This window comes from Anthonomus grandis, chromosome 23, assembly GCF_022605725.1.
Source record: "Anthonomus grandis grandis chromosome 23, icAntGran1.3, whole genome shotgun sequence".
NCBI classification, from domain to species: Eukaryota; Metazoa; Arthropoda; class Insecta; order Coleoptera; family Curculionidae; genus Anthonomus; species Anthonomus grandis.
In genome coordinates, this window is record NC_065568.1 from 538,750 (window position 1) to 549,230 (window position 10,481).

The window sequence follows — 10,481 nt, forward strand, 5'->3', positions numbered from 1 at the left end:
TCAAATAGGTGCTTCAAATGTGGCCAGGAGGGACACAGGAAGGACAAGTGCAATAGCTACTCGACCTACTGCCCAACCTGCAACCAGAAAGGACACCAGCCTGGAACGTACAAATGTAAGGCTTTTAGAACGGTAATACAACAAGAAAGATTGAAAAGAAAGCAGAACAGAACTATGTATACTCCAAGCTAATGTCCAAAGAAAAACCGCGTCTGAAGACCTAGCGAAAGGTATAGCTATGGAAAATAGGTGCAAACTTCTCTGCCTTTAGGAAATCAATAGTAGAAGTGGATCTGCTTTCAAGAGTAATACACATATGTCTAGCCGAAATTAAAATAACGCTGCCATAACATCGAATAATAAAATCCCGATATATAAATTCGAGCAAACCAAACACTATGTGTGTGTCCTGGGTTTCGTATGCATCTACTTAGCTTACATACCACCGAACTACCACATAGATCTCTACGAGTTAGCCCTGAATTCACTACTTAGCAGTATATATCAAAATAGCTACGTACGAAACACGCCGGTAGTGGTCACGGGAGATTTTAACTCTAAAAACCCTGTATGGGATGGTCGAGTTTTAGACCGTAGGGGTAAGATGCTGCACGAAGGGACGACCGCTCTGGGGCTAACGTCTCTCAATGATGGCAAGCACCCAACATTAGTTAGAGGAAATAGAGAGTCCTTTATCGACCTAACTTTTGTCTCAGAAGAAATTATTAATTGGGGACACATAAGTTGGCAGGTTCTACACGAGTGCGAATCCCTAAGTGATCACCATTTCATACTTATCAAGATCCCTACTAAAGACTCACACGTCAGTAAACACAAGTTTATAAAACAACTTTAGCCAGAAATTTTCAAAAAGAAACTTGACGACTACTTTAAAAAAGCGGAGGGAAAAGATATCTCCACCAAACTACAAATGCTTCAAGATATCCACAACTCCTCCTGCAGCACACTAAGAGTAAACGAAGACTCTAAATTACCCGACTGGTGGAACGAATCAATCGAAAATCAAATAAAAGAATAAGAGAAAATTTCCCTTCAAAAGAGACAATCCCCAACGAAAATATTCCGATAGTCTCGAACGAAAAAATGACGGAACATCCACTTTCGGTTTCGAGAACACGTGATAACACCAGCAAAATCAACAAAATATTTAGGGGTTATGCTAGATTATAACTTCTCCACTCATGTAGGCTACATTATAAAAAAATCAGACAACGTAATTAAAACCCTTCAGTGTCTCCTTCCAAATATCGGCGGGCATGCGTGCTCTAAAAGAAAAGTATTGGCCATGGCACTGCAAGCGGTACTCCTATATGCAGTTCCAGTATGGGCAGCAGCCCTTAAAAGTAAAAGAAATAAACAAAAACTAGAGTCATGCCAGAGAAAAGCCGCCATAAGATGTTGTTGCGGCTATCACACGACCTCCACAACAGCTGCAACAGTAATAAGCGGCCTTATACCAATTGACCTTCTCATCGAGGAGAGATGCCGAATAGAGGAACAACGAACACCAGAAAATAATGCAGAAAATAAAAAAAACAATTCTAGAAAATGAACGAAAAACTACTATACAAAAGTGGCAACAAAAATGGAACTCTCAAACCCAAAAAGCAAAATGGACTAAAGAAATTATCCCGGATGTCGCCTCATGGGTCAACCGAAAGCATGGGGAGGTTAACTATGCGGTCACACAATTTTTATCGGGACACGGGTGTTTTGGGAGCTATCTACACCGCTTTAAGAAAAGGGTCGGACCAGAATGCATATACGGTGACAGTCAAAACGATACTCCCGAACATATGCTCTTCGATTATGTCAGATTTACTGCAATAAGACTACAGATGGAAATCGACCTAGGATGCCCAATAACTAAGAACAACATTGGGAACATTATGCTGAAAGATCGACACGGCTGGAAAACGATAGAAAAGATGATGGTAACAATGGTAGAAAGAAAAGAGAGAGATGAGAGGGATATCGAAAGGACGCAAAATTACTTGTAGGAACAAGAGCCCCTGCCCTGAAGTTAGATTTCTCCGAAATGGTGCCAGGGTAGGGCGCAAAGAGCTCACAAGGGGTGATGTTTAGTGGGTAGTGGAGTTTTGAAGAACGAAAACTTTGAGTCCCACACTACCTGAGTCCTCCCAGGTGTACGTAAATGTATTTTACACCTCAAAAAAAAAAAAAAAAAGGTTGTGTTGGGTTGGGGCCCAACAAGCTGGCAAGTTTTAGAGGACTGCGAATCCCTAAATGACCACCAGTTTATTTTCATTAAAATCTCCATTAAAGGCACACGCATCAATAAACCAAAATACGTCAAACAACTGCAATCATAAATCTTCCATAAAAATATCGAAAACTTTTTCACAAAAGCAGATGGACAGACTGTTTCTAATAAAATAAACATGCTTCAAGAAACCTGTAGAAAAAAAAACAAACTAATCAAAAAAAATCAAACTCTTCCTGTAGCAGTTAAAAGTAGACGAAAATTACAAACTGCAAAAAAGAAGACAGTTTCTCAGAACAACCAATAACAACACAGAAAGGGGAGGTCTAGAAACTATATATAAAGCAGCAAAACACAAACTAAATAAGGAAATTCGATAGGCTTAAAAGAAAAAATTGAAAGACTTAATAGCAACACTACAGGAAGACATTTATGGACAAGCCTATCAGATAATAAGAAACCAATTAAAAGCCACAGGACCCAGAGTAACTTTAAACGCAGCAGAAAAAATGAACATCTTTAAGAAACTGTTCATTACCGACCCGCAAGATAAACTTCCTACAATCACCACGACCCATCACAACATTATACCAGCCGTCACGGAAGATGAACTAAAATATGCCATTACACGCATCGAACCTAACAAAGCTCCAGGTCCGGACACCATGAACCCAGAACACGTTAGGACCCTATTACTGAGTAATATAAATTTCTTCATAAACCTGTTTACAGAGTGTCTAAATCAAAACCTCTTCCCTGAGAGCTGGAAAATATCGAAACTCATTTTAATAGAAAAACCATCAAAGCCCGGAGTTGAAGAAAAAAGATACAGGCCAATCGGCCTGTTCGATATCCTTGACAAGTGCTTTGCAAACATCATCAACGTTAGATTGAAGGCAGAGATTGAAAATGCAGGTGGTTTTAATCAATATCAATATGGCTTCACCCAACGGCGGTCTACAGTTGACGCAATAAAAAAAATCATCAGTACCGTCCAAGCAAACTCGGACCACATCACCAGCGTCATATGCGTCGACGTTAAAAATGCATTTAACACCGCAAACTGGGCTATAATCATCAAAAAGCTAATAAAGCGCAATATACCCATCTATCTCCTAGAAGTCCTTAAATCCTACTTTGAAAACCGATCCGTCCTCGTATACAGCAAATCCAACTGCGAGATTACTGGAGGAGTCCCCCAGGGATCAGCGCTTGGTCCAACACTCTGGAACGTCCTCTACGATAATGTGATGGAAGTATGCAACGACGAAGGGATAGAGCTAGTGTGCTACGCCGACGATCTGGCTATTCTATTAAAAAGTAAGTCTATTGAAGAAGACGTCCTGCAGGGTAATACTGCTCTTTTTAAGATCCATCAATGGAGGCGTGCAAACCGTTTGGAAGTAGCTCCCGAAGAAACGACCGCCGTCGTATTTCGATGGAGTTATAAGAACCGAAGGAGCATTGAATACCGCTTTGAAGAACACCTTATAAAACCAGAAAAATCGCTGAAATACCTAGGAGTAATGCTGGATTACTGTACTAATTTCTCTAGCCACGTGGATTACATCATCAAAAAGTCCGACAAAGTTAGCAAATCCCACCAATGCATCCTTCCAAATATCGGCGGTCCATCCTGCTCTAAAAGGAAAGTTATGGCAATGGCTCTCCAATCGTTTCTGCTCTACGCAGCACCAATATGGTCAGGCGCCCTTGGAGCAAAAAGAAACCGCCAAAAATGGGAGTCTTGCTAAAGAAAAGCAGCCGTCAGATGTTGCTGCGGTTACCACACCATCTCCGCAACAGCTGCAACTGTCATCAGTGGTCTTATCCCAATAGACCTTCTGGTGGAAGAGCGATGCCATATCGAAGAACAACGAGCTCCCGAACAAAGCGAAGATGACAAAAAAAGAGTCAGAGATTCAGAGAGAAAAAAGACCATGGACAGGTGGCAACAGAAATGGAGATCCGATAACAACAATGCTAAATGGACGAAGGAAATCATCCCGGATGTCCGCCCGTGGGTAGACCGCAGAGACGGACAGGTCAACTATGCTATAACGCAATTTTTGTCGGGCCATGGATGTTTTGGGACCTACCTGGACCGTTTTAAGAAGAAAATTTCTCCCGCCTGCATCTACAGCGATGCAACTGAATATTTTCCAGAACACATGCTGTTCGAATGCAGGGGATTTAAAGCAATCAGGCAGATGGCACAAATCGATGTAGGGCGCAGACTCACGAAAGAAAACCTCCTCAACGTTATGCTAAAAGATCGAGCCGGATGGAACGCTATCGAAAAACTAATGGTTGCGATGGTAGAGAAAAAAGAAAGAGAAGAGAAACACCTGGAAAGAGACATCGGACATTAACGGAATAAAGTAAGAGCTCCTGTCCCGAAGATGATATTTCCTTCGAAATGGTGCCGGGACGAGCTGGAGACCAACAGAGGAAAAGAATTTTAGTCGGTCGCTCCGGCGGAGTCCGACACTCCCCATGGTCGCCAGAACGGCCTACCACGAAACAGAAATGCTCATCAAATTACCGATGACCATGGGAGTGCATAGATACGCATTTCCTAAACCTCTATAAAAAAAAAAAAAAAAAAAAAAAGGTTGGGTTGGGTTGGGTTCCCCCTCGAGGAGCTGCTGGACCTTGCCGATTGGTGGAGGGGGCTCAGACAGCCATCCAATCTTGTGCATTAATACGACCGATATTGGATGTGGTGTGTCCGATCCCCTCCGATGCTATTAGGTTTGCGAGAGCTAGGAGGTTCCTCTTTGTGTCCTATCCTGACCTGGAAAAAAAAATCGGAAACATATATTTAAGATATGCCAACTTAAGGTTGAGGACAGCTGGCGCTGAGGAGTGCATGGCGCAGGGCACAGAGCTGCGTCGCAAGCCAGTAACCCCTGTGGGGCACCAAGCGCAACCACACTAGAAAACAAGACGCCCCAGCGAGGTATGGGCGCCCTGCCTCGTGGGAACTATATTTCGACCCGACTCGTGGGAACTATTATGGAAACTGATAAAAATCCTAATGATAAAAGAAAAACCAAATCAGTAAGTGGCGAAAAACGAAACTTTTTACCACCTGGGACTCTGTGGTGGATCCCTTCAAGAGAAGGAGGAAACAAGAAGAAATCGTGATGACTGAGGTAATAGAAGCTGAGGATAAGAAGTTGAGTCCAGCAGCAGTTACGCTAATGGAAACAATCGATATGATAGCGAAACTGAGCTCAGATTTAAAAAAAAACATTGAACAAAACACAAAGCGCGAAATAAAAGACATTTGTGGGCAAATGAAAAGACAAATAAAGACAATTAGACAAAAACCAATACATGATTGGTTAGAAAAAAATTAATTCATACCAAAAATGGAAAATAGCACACAAGTAAAAGAAAATAAAGAAAAGCGGGAAATTAGCACTCAAACCGACGAAGAAGGAATAGTGCATATAGTCACAAAATGTGATTCATATGAACACTATGAAAAACTAAAGAGCAGCAAATGGGATGAACAGGCGTACAAAAGAACCCAACTTAAAATCGGGAACCATGTGGAAAACGAGGAGGAGGGTCCAAAAGTCGTTATAGTTGGACAAAGCGATAGTAGGATGGAAAGAGATATACATCGTCTGTATAGAAATAAATATCCAGAGTTGATGGATATCAGCGATGAGTTTGGTGTGCTGCAGCAGCACTCAACAATAAGATCAGCTAGAGCTGACTTGACAGTCAAAAGAAAAATAGTTAAGCTGACCTATAAAGAATGCGAAAAGGACTTATACGAAAAATTACTAATACCAAAAAGTGAAATAAAGGAAGACATTCTTATCCTGCATCAGTTGGAAAAAATAAATATAGTAACTCTAAGGAAAATGACTGAATACGTCTTCTGTGACATGGAGGTAAAGATAGTGATTTACACAAAGAAAAAAAACAAGAAAATAACAGATATAAAGAACGAAACACATATGCACTAATTGTAGAAAACAATGATAAATCGTACCAGGAATGCCTGAAGAGTGTAAAAGACATATTAAGGACCCAGGATCAAGCTAAATGCATACAGGGTATTCGCAGCACTCAGGAAACTGCTTATCACCATGGACAAGGACCCAAATGCGTTCCAAACCATTCAAAATGTTTTGCAAGAAACTAGTAAGGAAGGAAATAGGGTTTGGAAAATGAATAGAGGGGCAGAAAATGAGTCACTCCATATAAGAGGTATAGATGCACTGACAGATATAGAGGAAGTCAAAACCTCACTCAAGCAAGAGCTGGGAAAATGAGACAAGGTTATTAAGCTAAGTGAAAAACGAAGTGAAGACCCTCAACAGACAATACGCAAACAGTGACAGTGACCCTAAGAAAGGAAGACGCCGAAGCCCTCCTAGCGCGAGGGCCAATAAAAATTGGACTGGTCAGATGTATTCTGGAAAGAAGGATAAAAATGAGCAGGTGTGAAAGGTGTTGGTCCTATGACCATACTAGACAAGCGTGCACTGGTGCAGACAGGTCAAAAATATGCCTAAACTGTGGAGAGCAAGGGCATATGGCAAGGGATTGCAAAAATGAGACGATCCCGTCTCATCCGATATGTCAAAAAAAGGGACAAGGACAGGAACTGGTGGGTGTCCTTTCTTCCGAAACTCTTTAAATAGAGCAAAAGAACGATACAAACAAGTTATGCCAAAGATAAGCTGTGATATTCAAGGTGAAAACCAAACCACTGTGATAAAAATAAAAAAATTAGTTAAAAAAATATACAGCGGATTTTCTGGAAACTGCCTTTTAAACCACTACATTTTGAAGAAAAACAGAAAAAATTAAATATGTCGAAAACCATCAACTTTTGCATAATACATATTAGGGTTCAATTTACTTCTTACCCCCTCCCCTATCACATCTCCAAAGGAATGTATCGAATTACCAGTAACCCTGTATATATAATTTACTTACTTACCTGATATAATACTTACCTGATCAGAATCCTCCAAATAAACGCTGACAGATCGGCTAGAGCTCACGACATGGCAGAAAAAGTCGCTCAAGAGGCGGACATCATTGTAGCGAGTGAGCCTAACTTGAATCTCCTGAAACGGGGAAGATGGAACCAGGATCCTGAAAACAGAGTAGCAATTAGAATAAAAGACACAAACATACTGGTAAGGAGCATTGTAAAGGAGGGCGGGATTGTTGGGATCCAGTTCGATGATTTTACACTCTTTGGATGCTATGTTTCACCAAATATCTCACAAGTACAATACGAGGCATATATCGACAAAGTGGTGAACACGGTGGCTAGAGTGGGCAAAGAGGCAATCATAGTGGGCGATTTCAACGCCAAAGCAGCTGATTGGGGATCACCGACAACTGATTTAAGAGGTCAGTACCTATTGGAGACGGTGGCTAGGTTGAATCTAGCTATCCATAATGACGGCTCACCAACATTCGCGAGAAGAGGGACATACTCTCACATAGACTTGACGTTCTCTACCGAAAGATTAGCCAGAAAGTTCTCACACTGGAGAGTTCTAGAAAATGAGCCACTTTCACCACACAGACATATAATTTTTAACTTAAATAGCAAGCGAACTCCGAAGGTTGAGTTTAAACCAAAGCCCTACTTAAATGCTCAAAAACTCAGAGATAAAATAGAAGATCTGGCAGCTAGGGATTTACCTGAGGATGAAGATAACCTATGAAACATCCTCAAAGAGGCCTACACTCATGCCTCGACCCAACCGTTCGGCCCAAATAGACGAGATGTCCCATACTGGTGGAATGACAGGATCGAGACATTAAGGGAGGAATCCATAAGAGCCAGGAGAGCAACAGAGAGCGTATCGAACTGGATCGCCCGAAGAACAGCGGGAACTCCTTTCAGAGATATATAAAGGGGCTAAAAAGTCTCTCAAGGATGAAATCAGAAGGCAAAAGAGAAGGATGTGGGAGGACCTGTGCGACGAACTAGAGGACGATATTTGGGGTCAAGCCTATCAGGTGACATCAAAAAGCTTTAAGGGAATAACAAGTCCTGCAAAGCTGATGAAAGACAAAGTGGCGGAAATAGCAAATGCAATTTTTCCGGATAAGGACTATTCCCATAGAAAACTGGCAGGTCAGACTCCCATTCCCTTTAGTTTAGAGGAAATTGAGCAGGCGGCAAGTAAATTTAAAAAAAAATAAAGCACCTGGACCAGACGGGATACCTTCAGAAGTATTTGTGGAGATAGTGAAACTGGCCCCTCAGATCCTGTTAAAGCCGCTGAATAATCTGATTGCAGCTCTAGTTTTTCCCAATCCCAGGAAGATGGCCAGGTTGGTTCTTTTGCCGAAACCAGGAAAAGAAGTAGACCAACCTAATTCATACCGCCCCCTGTGTCTGGTAAATTCAGTTACGAAACTCTACGAACACCTGATAAAAGCGCGATTGGAGGCTGAACTGGAAGGTGATGCTGACTTAGCGGAGAACCAGTTTGGTTTTAGAAAGGGACGGTCAAGTCATATTAGCATACCTCATAAATGTTATGCAAAGTTATCTGTCCACACGAGAACTGGAATTCAACGGAAAAGATAGCAAGAAGTTGACAGCTGGCATACCTCAGGGGTCCGTGTGGGGACTATAGCCCCATTTTGTGGAATATCCTCTATGACGCCGTTCTTCGTATTGACCTGGGACCACGTATAAAGTCGGTTGCTTTTGCGGATGACCTGGCGCTACTCATTAGTGCGAGGTCAAAAGCAGAACTACTAGAGGAAGGTAACGAGGCAATCAGGAAAGTAATCGATTGGATGAACCGGCATGAATTACAGCTTGCTCCTGAAAAAACAGACGTTGTTATTTTGAATGGCAAAAGGAACAGGGATAACGTTCAATAAGTCTCCGAAGCCATTCTTAAACTATCTGGGTGTCAGGATTGGCGCTAACCTCAATTTCGGACCACACGTTACAATGGTCAGCAATAAAGCCAACTTAAGAACCTGCGAGTTGGCCAAAATCATGCCGAATATACGGGCGCCAAGTTATCTGAAACGAAGACTGCTTTACTTGGTCACAGAATCTACAATTCTGTACGCCTGCACGACTTGGGGACATATTTTAGGCCTGAAAAAATACAGGAACATGCTGGGAGGAACACAAAGGAAAGCTTTGTTAAGGGTAGCAAGTGGCTACAGAACCATTTCCACTAGGTCCATACAGGTGAACACTGGCATCCCTCCGATCGAGGAGATGGTTGAGGAACGTATGCAACTTAAACAAACGGCAGTAGTGGACAAAAACGCTAGGAAAACGAGCAGGGACAACACAATAAATAGATGGCACCGAAGCTGGGATATGGATGACAGCAGAGGTCGATGGACCAGAAGGCTGATTCCAGAGTTGCAACCCTGGATTGAGTGTAAGCACCGGGTATTAGAATACTACATTACGCAAGTACTATCGGGGCACGGGTCATTCCGAACTTACACTCACAAAATTAGAAAGACTCCAAATGCAGACTGCATCTATTGTGAAAATACGGACGATCCAGAGCATACAATTTTCTTTTGCGAACGGTGGGAACGGCAGAGACAAATACTTACGGTCACTCTTGGAACTGAGATCGATGTAGGATACATGATAACTTTAATAATATCTTGAAAAGAGAAATGGAAAGTTATCCATGACTTTATAAAGACAGTCATGAAACAAAAAGAGGAGGAGGAAAGGATATACGCCCAGGAAGTGGCCACAATCGACTCTGATTAAAGGGTAGCGGAAACGACGTAAATACTGAAAACTTAATGGATACTATGCTGAAAAACCTGGAACATTGGAATGCTATTGGAAAAATGATGAAAGAAATGGTAAAGATAAAAGAACGAGAGGCAGGATATTAGACCAATGTCCTTCCTGTGCTAGATACCATTGGTAACAGATCCGGGGAGAGACTAGGAGCACAAAAGAGGAAAGGGTTTTAGTCGGTCGCTGCGGCGGAGTCCGACACTGCCCATGATTGCCAGAATACCAATGACCATGGGTGTGCATTGATACGCATTTCCTAAACCTCTTAAAAAAAAAAAAAAAAGGGTTGGGTTGGGATGGGTTTTTAATACTGTTTTAGGAGTCAGTTTTTTTAGTTGCGATTTTACTATTTTATTTGCTTGTCCATACACGTCATTATTTAGTTCGTCACATAGCTCTTTCCAGGATTTCTTTTTTGATTTGTTTATCGCTTTTTTTAAA